The following is a 17,367-nucleotide window of genomic DNA, read 5'->3' as shown; positions in this document are numbered from 1 at the left end:
CGAAGTTGTTTGCTCAAATCTTGTGGATTAAGCAACAACTCGAAGATTTTGGAATCAAACTTAATGAAACACCAATAAAATGTGATAATACAAGTGCCATAAATCTATCTAAAAATCCAATACAACACTCAAGATCCAAACATATTGAAATAAGACATCATTTTATAAGAGAACATGTTCAAAACAAAAATGTAATTCTTGAATATGTTTGCACTGAAAATCAATTAGCCGATATCTTTACAAAGGCCCTTAGTGAGGATAGATTCTGTGAAATTAGGAGAAAACTAGGAATTCTAGATCCATTTATCTGAAATTTCTCAATTTTCAAAGAATAGATGTCAAAAACTCTTAGAACTCAATTTTCAACATCTATCCTGGTCCCAAAAGCTCAGATTTATCACTCTAAAAACTTATCATTGAGCAAAATTCCTTCTCTCAAAATTTCAAATTTTTCTGGAATTTATTCATATTTTTCCTGATTTTCTGAACTTCATGAGTCGACCCCCATGAGTCGACTCAATGGCAAACTTGTAAATCCCACCAACTTTCAACGGGTTCATTGTTTTTATAAGGGTTACTGTTTGTGAGACGACTCATCTTCCCATCGTTCTTCTTCCAAAAGCCGTCTTCTCCAACTCTTCTTGCTCCAAATCCAAGGATCAATTCTGAGGCAATTCTCCCTCCTACTCTCCACCAAAAATCGCCTCCTTCAAAAGGATTTTCTGTGCTTTCTCGCTTTGCTTGGCGCAGTTTGAACGTGCCCTAGCACTTCACCGAACTTCCAAAATCCACTTCTTTTCTCCACTAAAATTCCTCTTTACTCTCTTGTGATCCCTCCTCCTCTCAATTCAAGTCTTCTTGTCTGCTACTTTATTGGATATGGCTCCAAAGATGAAGCTTCCTCAAAGAAGGAAATCAATCCGTGAGCCTGAAGATATTGTCCGAAAGAAAAGGCATGCTCAGTCTTCCAGTGTTCCCGATCCAGTTTCAGTACCTGCTCAAGGTCTCTCTCAATCCTCCATAAGCCCCAGTGTAAATCCTCTTTCTGATAGAAAAGTAGAAACCGGGAAAAATATAGATTTTCGGTTCTTTGAGAAAGAAGGCTTTACTTTTGCAAGTAAGATCAAAAATCAAGGATGGGAACCTTATTGCTCTCTTAAGGAAGTCACCTATGTTGATCTAGTTAGAGAGTTCTACCAGAACCTAAATTATGGAAATGGGTCAGTGACTTCAACAGTCAAGGGGATTGACATATGCTTGGATTCTAGGATATTGGGAGATATACTTCAGTTGCCTAGTGAAGGATACTCTTATATGGAACTCCCAATTAAAGAAGAAGGGATCAGAATTATCTTAGGAGAAACTTTTTCAGGAAGTTTAAACAAATTGGAAGCAAAGCTATTGTCCATTGAGATGAGGGTCCTGCATCAGATAGTTTCAAAACTCTTCTTTCCTAGGAGTGGTAGACATGACTTACTATCTGGCAGAGATGTATGTGTCATGTTTCATGTCATCACTCAGACCCCCCTAAACCTCCCCGCACTTATGATAGAGGCCATGAGAGAAACTTTGAACAGATCCAAGGCACACTTGCCTTATGGTATGGCTCTTACTAGAGTATTCAGGAGGTTTGGAGTTAGCTGTGAGGGGAGACACCTACCAAGCTCTCACATGTGGACACTTTCAACCAACACAGCCTGCACCGATGGGAATTACAAAGACTGTTGGTGGTTGGATCAAGGGCTCTGAAGAAAGAGCTGAAGAAAGAGCTGAGGAAAGAGCTGAAGACAGAACTGAAGGCAGAGTAGAAGAAGAAGGTCCATCTTCTCCTGTACATGATTTCAGGGCAGCTTCACCAGATACCCAGTTCATTCCTGATACTGAGGCTGGTCCTTCTGAGTTTACTAGGATGCCCACACCAGTGTATCAGCCAGAGAGCAGAGCACCTCATTCAGAGTTCAGACTGGCTGATGATCAGATCGAGCATATTTCACAGCGTGTGGCTTCTTTGCTGTCTAGCCAGTGGAGTAGTACTTCTTTTGCACCTGGAGCTACCTCTTCTGATCAGACCATTACTCCCCACATCTCCACTGTGTTTCAGATGATATCAGATCAGTCCATCAGGATACAGCAGCTTGAGGACACAGTTTGGAGACTGACTGGCAGAGTTCTTGACTTGCAGGGGCAAGTCCTTGCATTGGCCCATCCCCAGCCACAGGAGTCTACTATTGAGGTCACAGACCTCACTGCAGAGGCTGGTAGGCTCAGAGGAGCACTAGAAGGTGGATATGAATTACTGAGGAAAGAGATCCGAGGATCGAGTGAGCATGCTACCACCCAGTTCACTGCTCTACTTCAATCTGTTTCCAGAGCACTGAACGTACTTGATTCTATTAGACTCACCCTTTCTGTTCAGTCCCTAGCATCTCAGTGTTCTCAGCCACCCAGTTCATCTCGTTCTCCTGCTCGTGCCAGAGGCAGACGGGGTAGAGGACGCACTTCTGATCCATCATCTCCTCACCCTATATCTGATGACTCTGATCATTGACCTATCTTGATCATTACTAGATCCTAGGTGTTAGTATTTTGTTCTAGGATCTATACCTCGGGGCCATGTATTGAAATTAGCTGGTTGAATTTTATTTTTAAGAACTATGTATTGAAACAATTATGATATTAATGGAATCATCTTTTACCTATATTTCTACCTCTTTGTAATGATCATATTTTGGTTATATATTTTCTTCTTGTTGAAATATTGTCTTCTCCTTGTTGTTGTTTGCTGTTGATAATTGCTATATTAAGGGAGAGCAAACATCTGTGAAAAACTCTAAAGAGGAAGAAAATAAAAAATATTTCAAAAAAAAAAAAAAAAAAAGAGAAAAGGAAGAGTTAACTATATTTGATGATGTCAAAAAGGGGGAGAAATTAAACAAAAATAAAAATTGAAATTAGACAAAAAGCAAAACCCTAAATTATGAGAAAAAGGGAAAAATTAAACAAAAATAAAGATTGGAGAGATTAAAATAAATATTGAAGAAATTAAACAAATATTGGAGAAATTAAACAAAAACAAGGATTGAAAGATTAAACAAAACTTTGAGAAATTTGGTATCGAAATTTGGTATCAGACAGAACTTAAACAAAAAGTTATCCATCAAAAGCAAAATCATAAGTACAATGCAAATAAGTATTTTTTTTATGCTCTGATATATTTCAAAATTCAAACTTGCTCTGATACATCTTTTGAAATTTTATTTACCTTGATACAACTTAAGAAATTTATTTTACTCTGATACACCCTACAATTTCTTTTAACTTGCTCTGATACATGATAAAATTTAATCCGATACAGTGTGAAGGTTTCTCTGATAAATTATAACATTTGATCTGATACAGTGAGAAAGTTTCTCTAATATATATTTTTTTTGCTCTGATACAGTGTGAAATTTTCTCTGACATTTGCTCTAATACACTGTGAAATTTTCTCTGATATATTATAAAATTTTCTTGCTCCGATACATTATAAAATATTTTCTGATATCATTGTAAAAATTATTTTTCTTGCTCTGATACATTGCAAAAGTTATTTATCTTCTCTTGCTCAAAATGATTTAATACCCTTTTCAAATCTTTAAGAAAATGGACAAACTATTTTTGCATTTATATTACATGCCAATAGAATCATACTCTTTTCAAGCATATACACCTATAATGGATTCTTTTGAAATTAATGCATTAACATAAGTATTTTTGTTCAAATGTTTTGTCATCATCAAAAAGGGGGAGATTGTTGCTCCTAGATTGATTTTGATGATTACAAAGCAAATTGAAGGGATACAAATAATTTTAAAATGAAAAAGTCCTTATGCTCTTCAAGGGCAAAATCAAAATTTCACTGAAATCCTGATTTGATAGTACCATTTGGTAGAACAAATGATTTGAAATCTATTGGTAAAAATTTCATTGTGTTTGGACTTATATTCTTGAAGTTATGAAGGTTTGAAGTGCATGAGTCGACTCATGAGTCAACTCATGGCACTGTGAGCTGATTGGCACGCAAAAATTCTCCTTGGCACGCTAGTTTTCTAGCTTGGCATGACCTGTGAGTCGACTCATGAGTCGACCCACAAGGCATGAGTCGACTCATGAGTCGACCCCTGCTAATTTGAGCCAAAAAATTCCAGAAAAGTATTCTCTGGTTTTTGCAACAGAGGTCGACTCATGAGTCGACCCCTGAAGCATGAGTCGACTCATGAGTCGACCCCTGCGACGGAAAATGTCAGCAACGGCTATTTTTTTGCCCGTTTTAATTGCCATTTATGCTTCCTAAAAATCCTCTAACGGCTCTTTATCTACCTAAATTGTTTTCTCTTGCTTCTAATGCTACAAAATGCTTTAAATGGTGAAAGAAATTGCAGATTAAATAGCGGATCAAACGTGAAATCAAAAGAAACGAGGAGCAGAGAAAGAGAGAGAAGAACAGAAGAAAGGATCCGAAATTTGCAAGAAAAAGCCTGAGATCAACGAAAAATCCAAAAAGAAAAAGAGAGAGGATCCACAATATACCAGAGAGATTGTGAAAGAGAAAAGCAAGATCTTTCAAGGAGAGAATTCTTCACGCCTATTGTTTCAACCTTGATCTAGAGATCGTTCAAAGCTTTCAAGAAATCTTCAATCAACAATCAACCTCTTCTCAAGCATTCAAGCGTTCATCCACTTTGAGAAAATTCGAAAAAGGGGTTCTTCATTTGAGTAAAGCTTTTATTGTTATATTCGCTCATTTAAGGAGCTGTTATTGTATTAATTTGTGCTCTAAATTTTCTAACTCTTTGTGAGTTTTTGTTCTTGTTTTTGGAGGATTTCCAAAACAAGGAAAGGTTGATCCGAACCTGAAATCGAAGTGTTTTGGGTTTACTTGTACCCGAGAAACAAGTGATCTAGCTTGGGATAGCTAGTGTCGGAGTTTCCGACATTTTGTATTCGGGTTGAATACAAAGGATAGTGGATTGAAATTCCCAAGTAGGATCTTGGGGAGTGGATGTAGGTGCAAGGTTAGCACCGAACCACTATAAATCCTTGTGTTTGTGGTGTGCTTTATCGCTTCACTTTATTTCTTTATTATATTCTTGCATTCCTGCTTTAGGTAATTAATATTGAATTAAAATCTTTATTTTGATCTTCATAAGTAATCTGTTGGGCTTAAAATTTTTAGAAACTCAATTCACCCCCCCCCCTCTTGGGTTGCATAGCTGGGCAACATCAACAAAGGGTGCCACTTCGAGCTCCCCGATGACCTTCTGCAATCATATAGCTTCCTTCACAATGAGACCTAAAAGAAGAGTGCCCTATAGGCCAATCGTAAGTGTGTTGTGATGAAATTTTTCTTTATAATTTTCTAACTCATGAAATGATATTTATTATTTGAGGTATTGATTCATTATATTAGCTATATCTTATTATGTTTAATATTATGATAAATCTCAAAGATTAGGATAATGATTTTAGGAGACATGAATGGGTCATGCTAGTGAGACCTAAAATTCTAAAATCCTAATCTTAAACATTCCTGATCATAGGAGAATTGAGTCGGAGATCCATATTTCAGATAGACTGGCACATCCTATTATGCTCGATAGAGAGGGTGGCAGATCTCACTAGCCACTTGTGTGGGACACTAATATAAGAATGTGGGTGCTCATTTGGAAAATAAGTCCACTGAATTGACTCGATAAAAGAGAACATCTTATGGAAGCCTTACTTGTATATCAAAGATGGTTCTCTAAGTGAGAATTGTGCAAGTGATTCTTAGACCTGAGACCACCATGAAATCTTGTGCACATGAACTCATATTTTGGTTCATACCCAAGCATAGTATTTAGACATGTACGGGGTATTCTGGATATAATGGAGTGTGTATGGAGGTTGTAAGTAGGTCAATACAGAATCGATCACTCCTAATAAGAGAAGATCGTATCCTGTGTATTCTCAATCTTAGATGACTTGAAAAAAATCTTTTGATCAAAAGTAGAAAGGAGATTAGAAAGAGTTTCTAATATTTCTTCATTGGAGTCATCATTGGTTAATTGAGAATCGATATGAATATATGTTTGAGTTTGACATAATTCCGTACTCATGAACATATTCAGGGTGCAGGGATGATCGAAGGATTAATTATATAGGGACTTAACATTTAAGGATATATTTAGTATTTCTATCAAAATTTTATATCTTCTAGGTAGTCATGATATGTTGCTAGATATCAATCTTGACTTATAGATTTTTGATTGAATTAAAGAGTTTAATTCAATCATCAATTAGAAAGGATTATAATTGTTGAACTCGGGTTAGCTCAATTGGATCTAAATCGATTAGATTGAAATCTAATCAAATTTAGTCAACTTATACCCAGACCTACTGCCAGCTATATGTGAAACCCAATGGGTCACACACATATAGAAATTGGCCAAGGATCCTTTTGAAAAATATTGATTTGAATTTTGGATTCAATCAGGGCTCCAGTAAGCATGCTAGCACGTGCGGAACCCTTGCTCCTTTGGAGGTCAATTTGGTCTCATCCCTTGCTAATTAGCTAGGTCAATTTAGTGGGTATTTGGGTCAAGTCATGCCACCTAGAAGCAACCTAAATTGGGGTGCCACATCCCATTTTAACGCCAATTATGAGGAGTCTAAGTTGTGAAAGACTCTTGGCGCAAAATAGGTTGTGCGTATAAGTGTTGGCATGGACAGAAGAAAAGAGTCTCTCTAGAATGGGATTAAGATACATGTGGTAGCTCATATCACCATCCATCCTCTGGTTCATATCTCAAAGCATGAGATGTATTTTTTCTAAAATTTTTGGGGTGGAGAAAAATTAGAAAAAGGAAGTCTCGCACGCGTGCAGAAGCATCACATCTCTTTGAGATTTAGAGAGTCATTCTTCTTATCAAATGCTTTCAAAATGGAATTATTTTTGGTGATAACTTTTTGCATTTGACAAGCTATTTTTTATAATTTTTCTAGAATTTTTTTAGACTTATCTGGATGCCAAATAGACACTATAAGTTCCTCCTCACACCTATGCATGCGGTGATCAGACTTCGCATGAAAGGATGTAAGAACACATCCATTTGTGAGAATTTTTATCTATTCATTATATATTTTGGAATCAATATTGAATCCTCTATCCACATAGATTTTTGAAGATTTTTCTAATTTGATAAGGGACATGAAAATATCCCTTCTCTGGTCGCACGTGCAGAGCAGGGTGCTGATCGATGTATCACTGATAAGAGTCCTTCTATTTGAAGGAATTCTTATCTCTGATAATCAGATCAGATAGGTCTCTTGGATGAGGCACATCCCTCTCTTTGGGCATCTCTCAAGTGGTTATAAATTGATCAGGGCATTGGGTGTCCGAGAGATTCAGAAAGAGTTTCCAATTTTGTATCTGTTGCTTTCTTTTCTTTCTTACAACCTATCTTAGTTTTAGGAAAAGACTTTGGGATTTAAGACAAAGACTTATCTGGTCCTAACAAGGGTTGTGAGGATCCTAAAGAAGGAAGATCAGAAGTATAGAGGAGATTCTGAGAGGGTGGAGTCAGTTTCTTGAAGAAACCTAACTGGTATAAGGCTAGTCGAGTTCTAGTGGCTGGAACTCTTAAAGCAAGACGAAGAAGGAGCACTATCCTTGGTTCAGTTTCCACGTGGATCACCATTAGAGGGCAGACACTTGGATGCCTTTTGAAAATTGGGATGAGCACTATAGGTATTATTCTTATCCTAATTTATATTTATTGTACTTTGATTATTATTGTCAAGGATTTCTGGGCATTGGGATTTTTGATGTATCAGGTGTTTTGAATGAAAATTTTAAACACCTAACCCTTTCGCTGCATCACCAAAATCCAACGGGTCTCAGGTTGGAGGGATACTTATACCCATACCCTTCACAAACTACTCTTGACAGTAGAGTACTCGGCATATGGTCACGTTCGATGCGAATGTACTCCTACATTCCATCTACATGCCATAACAGTGTCTCCACACTCCTTGGTTAAGAGGACAACCAACTCATATGGCACACAACGACCTATACTTGATGTCGCTAGCATCCTAGTAATAGCATATTATTTAGTCGCGAACAATTTTAAGGACTTAATGATAAATCCTCCTTTGTCGATTAATATATATAGTCCTAAGGACTTCATTACAACACAGAAGTTCAAAGATAGTCAATTTGTAATGAAAATATCAAATAACTTTTATTAATAAAAATTCATATATAGTTTATAAGATGAGCTACAAGATGAGCATAATTGTCTAATGATTGGCTTTAGGATACATTTTCCAACAACTCCCACTTGGACTAAAGCCAATCGATACAGTATCATATACCCATCTTCGATTTGTGGTCATTAAACTCTTTGATTTTGAGAACTTTAGTAAATGGGTCAGCCAGGTTCTCCCTTCCATCGATCTTTTGAAGATCGATGTCACCTCAATCCACGATCTCTCAAATAAGATGATAACGATGCAGAATATATTTGGTGCACTGATGGGATCTCGGCTCCTTGACTTGAGCAATGGCTCCAGTATTGTCATGGTATAACAAGACAGGGCCATCAATGGAGGGTGCCACTTCAAGCTCGTCGATGAATTTCTGCAACCATACAGCTTTCTTCACAGCATCGAATGCCACGATATACTTTACTTCGTAAACAGAGTCTGCCACAGTATTCTGCTTGGAATTTTTTCAGCAGATTGCTCCACCATTTAGGATAAAAATATAATCCGATACACTTTTACTATCATCATGGTCTGACTGAAAGCTGAAATTGGTGAACCCCATAAGTTTCAAGTCAATTTGACCATACACAAGCCACTGATCCTTAGTATTTTTTAAATACTTAAGAATGGTCTTTACGACCTTCCAATGGTTTTCTCTTGGATTAGACTGGTATCTACTCACTATCCCTAATGAGTATGCCACGTCTGATCTCATACATGTCATGGCATACATAATAGAACCCACTGTCGAAGCATATAGAACTCTACTGATACGCTATCTCTTTTGAGGAGTTGTCGGACAATCTCCTTTCGAAAGAGAAATTCTTCAGCCTATCAGAAGATAGCCTTTTTTGAAATTCTCCATGCTGAACCATTTCAGCATAATATCTATGTATGTGGATTGGGAGAGCCCGAGCAGCCTTTTAGATCTATCCCTATAGATCTTCATCCCTAGGATGTAGGCTGCTTCTCCCAGATCCTTCATGGAGAATTGTGACGACAGTCACACTTTTATTTCCTATGATGCAGGAATATTATTTTTGATTAAGAGAATGTCATCCACATACAACATAAGAAATATAATTTTCGAACCATTTGCCCACTTATATATGTAGGGTTTCTCTCTATTCTTAACGAAGCCATACGTTCTGATCACCTTATCAAAATGTATGTTCTAACTCTAAGATGCTTGCTTCAATCCATAAATGGATCTCTGAAGCTTGTATACTTTGGACTCATCTATGGATATGAATCCTTCAGGTTGTATCATATACACCTCCTCGTTCAGCTTTCTATTTAGGAAAGCTGTCTTCACATCTATTTACTAGACTTCATAGTCTAGATATGCTACTATTGCAAGCATGATCCAAATGAATTTGAGCATTGCCATAGGAGAAAATATCTTGTCATAGTCAATACCATAATGCAGAAGATAACCTTTGGCAACCAAATGGGCTTTATAGATCTCCACCTTCCCATTTGTGCCCCTCTTCCTCTTGAAGATCCACTTACATCCTATGGGCTTTATCTCTTTAGGTGGGTCAACTAATGTCCATACATCATTGACCTTCATGGACTCTATTTTGAATCTCATGGCTTCAAGCCATTTATCAAAGTCGGATCTCTGCATTGCATCCATGTAGGTGATCAGATCCTCATCATTCTCATCGAGTTCGACAGGATCCCCATCCCAAATCAAGAAACTTAAGTATCTATCTAGCTGATACAGTACTCTACCAGATTACCTTAAGGATGTTTGTTCATTGGGCTCTAAGTTTGATCTCATCAAATCCGGTTCAAATTCAATCATTGGTGTCAGTTCTTCTACCTGTCAAACTTCATCAAGCTTGATTTTAGAGGTACTTATTCTTTCACTAAAAATTTTTTTTTTCAAAAAAATATATCTTACTACTGAGAAACACCTTTTGTTCAGCAGATAGGTAAAAGTAATATCTCCTTGTTTCCTTGGGGTACCCTACAAAATTACACTTATCAGACTTAGGACTGAGCTTGTCAGTTTGTAATCATTTAACATAAGCTGGACACCCCCAGACCCTAAAGTAAGAGAGGTTCAGCCTACGTCCTGACCATATCTCATATGGTGTCTTACTAACTGACTTGATTGGAACATTATTGAGCACAAGACAGGCTGTTTCAAGTGCATATCTCCAAGAAAAGGTCGACAGAGTTGCAAACCCCATCATGGACCGAACCATGTCCAACAAGGTTCGATTCATCATTTCTAAGATGCCATTATGCTGTGGTGTCTCTGGAGGGATCCATTGGGAGAGAATCTCATTCTCTCCTAGATATGTTAGAAATTCACTGGAAAGGTATTCACCTCCTCAATCAGATCGAAGAATTTTGATACTTTTTTTAGTTTGTTTCTCTACTTCATTACAGAATCGTTTGAACATTTCAAATGATTCGAACTTATGTTTCATCAAGTAGGCATACCCATATCTAGATAGGTCGTCTGTGAACGTGATGAAGTAGCTATACCCTTCTCTAGCACATGTGCTCATGGGTCCACATATATCGATATGTATCAGACCCAGCACATCACTGGCTCGTTCATATTTTTCAGTAAAAGGTGACTTGGTCATCTTTCCAAGCAAATAAGACTCACAGATAGGTAATGTTGGTGCAAAAATCTGCTTGCGCCGGAGAAGCTGGAGTCGGGGAAGCCGCGATCGCCGCCGGGACCTGCAAGGAAAGTCTAAACCGGAGGTGGGGTTGCTCCGGCAAGACCCTCCGACGCTCAAGTCAGTTCTCTGCCTCAACAAGAATGGAGTGCTCGAACGGAGAATTTAGCACAGTTTTGAGATAGAAAAATGACTTTAAAGAATAACGTATCTGGGTTACCCTTTTATAGGCGGAGGAGGCAACGGATTGATGACGACGTTTGTAACTGTCTGGTAGTGGGCCGCCCGTGGTCAGGGGAATTGATTGCAAAGGATAGTGGAGTAGACGCGTGGCCATCACCGTGGCTCGCCACGTGGAATCTGTTACGAGGGGTGGAGCAGCGTCTGTTGCCGTGACTCGCCAGCGGATGGGAGAATCGCATGGAATCCGTCGCAGGAGGCGGAGCAGGTTCGTGGCCGTTATTGCGGCCTGCCAGGGGGTAGTGGAGCTGTGCGGAATCTGCCACAGGAAGTGGAGCAGGGCGGCGATGGTTACTGCGGCCTGTCAGGGAATGATGGAACTGCGCGGAGTCTGCCACAGGAAGTGGAGCAGGGTCGTGGCCATTTTGGTGGCCCACCAGGGGGCGCGGATCTGTTGATTGAAACTCGGCAGCGGCCGGAGCCCAGTTTCTGTAGAGGTCCGGGAGAGGTCCTCCTGGCAGTTGGGGTCGTGGGTGGAGCCCAGCTCCCATGGGAGCCCGGGCGGAGCTGTGCTGCTGTCGGCGGTGGAGCCCAGCTCCCGTAGGAGTCCGGGCGGAGCTACTCTGTAGTTGATGTCGGAGGCAGAGCCCGGCTCCCGTAGGAGTCCGGACGGAGCTGCTCTGTAGCTGATGTCGGAGGCGAAGTCTGGCTCCCGTAGGAGTCCGGGCGGAGCTGCTCTGTAGTTGATGTCGGAGGTGGAGCCCGGCTCCCGTAGGAGTCCGGGCGGAGCTGTGCTGCAATCAAAGTTAGAGGTGAAGTCCAGCTCCCGTAGGAGTCCGGACGGAGCTTACCAGCAGTTCAAGTTAGGGGTGAAGTCCGGCTCCCGTAGGAGTCCGGGCGGAGCTGCTCTGTGGTTGATGTCGGAGGCGGAGCCCGGCTCCCGTAGGAGTCCGGGCGGGGCTGCTCTGTAGTTGATGTCGGAGGCGGAGCTCGGCTCCCGTAGGAGTCCGGGCGGAGCTGCTCTGTAGTTGATGTCGGAGGCGGAGCCCGGCTCCCGTAGGAGTCCGGGCGGAGCTACTCTGTAGTTGATATCGGAGGTGGAGCCCAGCTCCCGTAGGAGTCTGGGCGGAGCTGCTCTGTAGCTGATGTCAGAGGCGGAGCCCGGCTCCCGTAGGAGTCCGGGCGGAGCTGCTCTGTAGTTGATGTCGGAGGCGGAGCCCGGCTCCCGTAGGAGTCCGGGCGGAGCTGTGCTGCAATCAAAGTTAGAGGTGAAGTCCGGCTCCCGTAGGAGTCCGGACGGAGCTTACCAGCAGTCCAAGTTAGGGGTGAAGTCCGGCTCCCGTAGGAGTCCGGGCGGAGCTGCTCTGTGGTTGATGTCGGAGGCGGAGCCCGGCTCCCGTAGGAGTCCGGGCGGGGCTGCTCTGTAGTTGATGTTGGAGGCAGAGCCCGGCTCCCGTAGGAGTCCGAGCGGAGCTGTTCTGATGTTGCGGAGGAGCCCGGCTCCCGTAGGAGTCCGGGCGGAGCTGTTCTGATGTTGCGGAGGAGCCCGGCTCCCGTAGGAGTCCGGGCGGAGCTGTTCTGATGCCGATTTCGCCGAGGGTTTCGGCTGTGGATATGTTATACCCAACACCAGTCCCCCTACTTCCGAGTTTGAATTTCAAGCAAAGGAAGTACATAGAGAGAAAGATGGGTACAGCCAGAATCGTCCCTTCGAATCCTGCGCACTGCCGCCTCCAGATATTTCAGCATTAAATGAGCGCATGCCGGAGTCTTTTCGAATTGGAGCGGTACGAGGGGATGCTTCGAAAATCCCGTAGGTACACTGGCCTAGGTACGGCACAATTATGGCCCTGCCAACCGTCAGCCGCTTTTAGCCGTCTGCCAGGGGGAGTGGGACACGTGTCGGATGTGGACTGGCCAGGGGGATTCGCGATCATTATGGCGCCGGATCCCAGGGCCTATTTAAACCCGTCCTCCCCCCTTCAGGCGTCCTACTCCATTTCTGAGTTTTCGCTGGTGTCCGTCTTCTCTTCGAGAGCCTTGCTCTAGTGAACGTCTTCTCGAGCCGTAGGCGCCTCCGTTTCTCGTCCCCCAGGTCCCCCAGAGCAACATAGGTTAGTGCCAACCTTCTTCTCTCCGCCTAGGGGCTTCTCCTCTCTTCATTACTTTTGTGCCTCCCTTTGTGTTAGCCTTCGACGTCTCGTTCCCCTTTCGGTCTGTCTTTTTAGGGTCCCTTAGGCTCTCCCTCCGAAACTATTCAAAATGTCCTCTGACTCTTCTGCTCCCGGCAGTTCCAAGAGTTCCTCTGCTTCAAACCCCCAGGTCCCTGTCTCTGCAGACGAGCCCGCATCCGGGGCTGGGTCTCGCCCGATTTTTGCACCGGGCGCAATTCCATGCTCATCGACTCCGGATGAACTCCTTCTGATAAGGGTTCGGTATGGGGTTCCTCCGGAGTACGACCTGGAGCTACCTGGCCCCTCTGACCGGGCCAGCGCTCCCCCACCCGGTCGCTTCTGTTTGTATCAGGAGGCGTTCCGTGCCGGACTCCGGCTTCCGCTTCCTGTCTTTATTGCTGCCTTCTTCTGCTTTTTGGACATTTCCCTCGCCTCCGTGGCCCCGAATTTCTTTAGGTTCCTGATAGGGTTTCTCTCTCTCTGCCACATAGCCGAGGTTCAGCCGTCCCTCTCTTTGTTCAGGCATTTTTATACTTTCAAACGCCATCCTTCGACGAAGGACTGGTGGTACTTCTTCCCCCAGTTTGGTAAGAAGGGGTTGCTGAAGGGCGCCCCTTCTTCGATTCACAATTGGAAGGGGAAATTTCTCTTTGTCTACTGTCCGACCCTGGAACTGGGCCTGCCCCCTTGGGGGTCTCTGAGGGATTCCGTCCGTCGGGCTCCCAGCCTGGGAGAGGACGACCTCCAGGCCGCCCAGAAGCTTCTAAGTTATCCCGCTCCTTCCCTTCCTAATCTTCTGAAGGAGCTGCTTCTTTTCAACATCGGCCTGAGCCCTCAGGATCCAGCAAGTATTTATCTTTTCTTTTCTTGCCTTCTTCTTCTTCTCTTTATTTTTTCCTTTCCGCTCTTTTCTTCCTCTTTCTTTCTCTCTTCTTCTTTTCTTTTTTTTTCTTCTTTTCTTTTTCTTTCTTCTTTTCTTTTTCTTTTTTTTTTTTTTTTTTTTTGACTCTGGACTGATCGGTGCTGCTTCTTCTTTCTTTTTTCTTTTTCTCTCTTTTCTTCTTTTTTCTTTTTTTTTTTTTAGCAATGGATGTCGAAACCACGCGGATGCTTGCCAAGGGCATGAGAGCTCAGAAGAGGAAGGGCGCGACGGCCTCCGGATCGGCGAAGAGGGCCAGGGCAGAGGAGACGAGCTTGGCTGCGCCCGTCCAGGCGACCCCGGCCATCGACATTCCTTCGGATGCCGAGCCAGCGGCCCCCCGGGCCTCCTCAAGGAGCCCGTCGACTGGGGCCCCCGTTTCGGGGGCTCGCCCCACGGAGGCGCCCACCGCGGGGAGGAGGAGGAAATCGGTGGCTCGCAGGGCGAGCAGCCACCGAGCTGCTGCAGATGAGTCCGTCTGCTCCGAGGGGGGATCAGAGAACCCCTTCAACGACAAGGACCTGATCAGGCGGCTGCTTGATGGCTGCATTCTGTCCGACGTCGTGGAGAGGATCGACCGCACCGATCCCGAGCAGAGGGCGTGGGATTCTTTGGGGTCCTTCCTTGAGGTAAGCGGATGTTTATTTGCATGGTCACTCGGCCTTTGTTGTAATTCTCTATCCGTCCTTGCAGATTGGGCACCAGCTCTTTGCCTATGTCGAGGCGACGAGCCGCATGAGGAGGGACCTCCTTCAGGCGGAGGAGCACTGCCAGGCCGAGGTTGCTCGCCTCCAAGCGAAGACGGCCGAAGTAGTCGCCCTCCAGGAGGCCCTGGAGAGAGAGGGGCGAGCCCGGGAAGAGGAGAGACAAGCCCGGGAGGAGGAGAGACGAATCTTGGAAGAGTCGGCGAGGAAGGCGGAGGTCGAGGTCACCCATTTGGCCGAGCAAACTCCGGTTCTAGTCTCGGAGGCCAGGGCCCTTGCGGTGGAGGAGTTCAAAGTCTCCGTGGAGATGAGGGAACTGAACGTCCAGTTCGGCCAGGAGGCGTTCACCAAGGGGTTCGAGCTCTGCCAAGAGAAGGTGGCCGGCAGATACCCGGACCTCGATCTCGGCTTTCTTGAGGAATCTGAAGATGAGGCTGGCCCTTCGTCCGCTGCCACCACAGTCGCACCCCCCGCACCGAGTCCTCCACCTCCTGCCCCTGAGGTCTGGGACCTCCGATCTTGTGCATTTATTTTGTCGCCATGTTTCCTTTCTGTTTGTCGTCAAAATTAATCAATAAAGTCAAATTTCTTGTTGTGGATGGCCTCTCCTTCCCCCTCCTCCTCCTTTCTACCTTTCTTCTTGTAATGAGCCGATCTTTGACGCTTGCACCTTCCAATGGCAGTGCCCTGCTGAAGCACTCCCCTTGCCCCTGGGGGTCCCGCTGAAGTCAACCATCCAACGGCTGAAAAAGGAGGTCCTCCAACTGACGAAGAAGTTGAAGAAGTCGGAGGGCGAGCTCCGCAAGTCGAGACAATGCCATTCCGAAGCCGCCGCTGAGGCCGCCCACTTTAGGAGTCTCCAAGTGAAGGCGATCATGGATTACAGCCGGAGGAAGGCGAACTTCACAAAGGAGCTCGAGGAATGTAAGAAGAGCGCCAGTGACCGGACTTGGGCTCAAGAAGCCAGGATCAGCGCCCTTAAGGTGGAGCTATCAGCTGTGAAGAGGAAGATCGGCCAGCTGGAAGGAAACTCATCCCGACTCCTGGCACAGGTTGATGATGAACAGAAGTGGTCGCAGAAGGTCTCCGACCTCCAGAAGCAGCTTCAAGATGCTGAGATGAGCCACGACGTGCAGCGGGCCAGCTGGCACCGGCAAGTGAAAGAGTACAAAGGGAGATTCCGACAGGCGGCGGACGAGGTTGTTCGTCTCCAGAGGCAGCTGGTTACTAGGGCGCAGCTTACTACCGCCCAAGATACCGAAGAGCTCCAAGCCCTGAGAGGCACTGTCGAAGGGATTTCTGTCTCCCTCGGGGAGAAGACAGCCGAGCTTCAACAAGTGAGCATCCAACTGGCGCTTGAGCGGAGGGCCGTCGCGGACGCAGAGGCGGAGTCCGAAGTTCTGCGGAAGCGGCATCGAGAAGAGGAGGCTGAGAGCCGGCAACTTCGTCAGGCGCTCCAAGATACGCTGCGGAAGAAGGAAGAACTAGAAGAAACAGTGGAGAACCTGAGGCAGTCCGGGTTGAGGGATGGAGGTGATAACCCTAGGTCGGAGGGAGCGGGACCTCCTTAGAGCTCTTTTGTAGTCACCCCCTTTTTCTTCTTTTTTTTTTTTTTATCGTTTTGTCCTTCTTTCCCTGGCAGTCCCGGCCCTGTAGTACGTATATTAGAAATGGAAAAAGAGTATTTTGTGTTACCTTGTCCACATGTAGTACTGATATTGTCGTTGGTCGGACCTTTCTGGTCGTTTGGCTTGTTTGACGTAGATGTCGTCATGGGGGGGGGCTCTTTCCTTTCATCCGACCTTGTTATGCGGCCAAGTTTCACCACCATTATTAACCCTTGCTGCAGAAGTGGCGGATGGAGCCCGGCTCCTGTAGGAGGCCGGGTGATGTCTTCCTTGGCGGCGGAACCCGGCTCCCGTAGGAGTCTGGGTGAAGTCTTCCTTGGCGGCGGAACCCGGCTCCCGTAGGAGTCCGGGTGAAGTCTTCCTTGGCGGCAGAACCCAGCTCCCGTAGGAGTCCGGGTGAAGTCTTCCTTGGCGGTGGAACCCGGCTCCCGTAGGAGTCCGGATGAAGTCTTCCTTGGCGGCGGAACCCGGCTCCCGTAGGAGTCCGGGTGAAGTCTTTCTTGGCGGCGGAACCCGGCTCCCGTAGGAGTCCGGGTGAAGTCTTCCTTGGCGGCGGAACCCGGCTCCCGTAGGAGTCCGGGTGAAGTCTTCCTTGGCGGCGGAACCTGGCTCCCGTAGGAGTCCGGGTGAAGTCTTCTTTGGCGGCGGAACCCGGCTCCCGTAGGAGTCCAGGTGAAGTCTTCCTTGGCGGCAGAACCCGGCTCCCGTAGGAGTCCGGGTGAAGTCTTCCTTGGCGGCGGAACCCGGCTCCCGTAGGAGTCGGGACCTTCCATTTTGCTCGAGCCGGTGCGAGGTTCTCCTCTCGTTACCAGCCTGGCTTGTGGGGGC

This window comes from Elaeis guineensis, chromosome 14 (assembly GCF_000442705.2).
Source record: "Elaeis guineensis isolate ETL-2024a chromosome 14, EG11, whole genome shotgun sequence".
NCBI lineage: Eukaryota > Viridiplantae > Streptophyta > Magnoliopsida > Arecales > Arecaceae > Elaeis > Elaeis guineensis.
This window is presented reverse-complemented; position numbering follows the sequence as displayed.